At 38.5% G+C, this 1,515-nt stretch overlaps 1 long non-coding RNA gene across 1 annotated transcript; it reads right to left on the bottom strand.

Moving 5' to 3' along the window:
* Positions 1-260: 260 nt before the first annotated feature.
* On the bottom strand, positions 261-1,061 carry LOC120994260. Its single transcript, XR_005777375.1, has 3 exons — positions 968-1,061; positions 796-885; positions 261-382 (listed from the first exon to the last, which is right to left on the bottom strand). It is a non-coding gene; the product is annotated as an uncharacterized LOC120994260 (long non-coding RNA).
* Between the last annotated feature and the right edge of the window lie 454 nt (positions 1,062-1,515).

Genomic DNA, 1,515 nt, shown 5'->3' with positions numbered 1-1,515 from the left:
AAAACGCAGAATATAGAGCATGCTGCGATTTTCACGCAACGCATAAGTGATGCGTGAAAATCATCGCTCATCTGAACAGCCCCATTGAAATGAATGGGTCCAGATTCAGTGCGGGTGCAATGCGTTCACCTACCGCATTGCACCCGCGCGGAAATCTCGCCCGTGTGAACGCAGCCTAAATGTCATTAACACATAAGTCCAATTCCTGAAAATGTATTGCTTTTTTCTTTCTGGATGAATTGAACAAACTAAACAGTGTAGCTTGTCTCTTCATTTTGTTTATATTCTTCAGATAATAAAAGGTTTGATCAAACCTTGAGCTGTCTTCAGTGTTTGCTGGCACTGTGTAAGCTTCTGCAAATCTGTAGTCAGATAGTAGTAGCTGTAAAGATATATATACAAAAAATACAGTTAAAGTAAACCTACAAATAACGCTCAAATACCTTAGCAGAACATGATTATTTTTCCACTGCTTGTAAAGAAAATACTGTTTGGTTAATGCTTGGCCAATTCTCTTACCAGCAACTTCCCTATCCAACTGTTATCATAGACATATAACTGGTGTTCACCTGATTAAAACACTTTCTCTTTTGTTGATCTACAAATCCCTTACCAAGTTAAGAATTTTTCTTAAAAAACAGATTAGGCCTTTGGTGCAATGAGGGTGTCACCATTGCATTTGTGGCACCCAAGCTCAGCCCCTCCCTCAATGCTTTGATTGATAGGGCCTGACAGTGGTAAAGTAGCCTGTTTCTGAACCTAGCCGTCAAAACTAGGAAATTGAATAAAACTGACCAAATGGTAATCTTAAGTATCCCAAATCCAGGATCTTGAATGACATATGCTGAATGTTGCCATGTAGGTCTTGGTATACATTCCATGACACTGTGGTGATATAAAAATATATTAAGAAATGATTCACTCCCTTTTTAATACAAATGAATATAAATGAAAAAATATAATAAACCTGAAAGATCTGTAATGCTGTACACAACCAGTCACATCACTCTTGGCAGCTACAATCAGATGTTAATGCCCGCAGAAATAAGGTCCAATTTCACACAATATTATTTAAGTGATACTGATGGTGATGTCTCCTGGAATACAGAAGTAGACATTATTAAACACACAATAAACAGAGAATTGATTGTAAGTTGGAGGGAGTAGCAACAAATACACACCTATAGGAAAGCTAAGCAAGCTTGAATTATCACCTAGGGTGACATATGTAGCTGTAGGTCCTTCTTTGCAGTAACATTCTGTAGTGCAGAACTGCAAAAAAAAGTGATAAAATAAGGTAATTTACTAATGTCAGTTTGGTGTAAGAAAAATAAGTTGCAAGACCCCTTTCTGTGACTTTTAGGCCTCATTCACACGACCGTTGTTTTATTCCGTGTCCGTTGTTCCGTTTTTCGTGATTTTCTGCGGACCTATTGACTTTCAATGGGTCCGTTGAAAACTCGGCTAATGCACCGTTTGTCATCCGCATCCGTGATCCGTGGTTCCAGTCCGTCA

This window comes from Bufo bufo, chromosome 3 (assembly GCF_905171765.1).
Source record: "Bufo bufo chromosome 3, aBufBuf1.1, whole genome shotgun sequence".
In the NCBI taxonomy this organism is placed as follows: domain Eukaryota; kingdom Metazoa; phylum Chordata; class Amphibia; order Anura; family Bufonidae; genus Bufo; species Bufo bufo.
The sequence above is the reverse complement of the archived record's forward strand: the minus strand, read 5'-3'. Positions and strand labels throughout refer to the sequence as shown.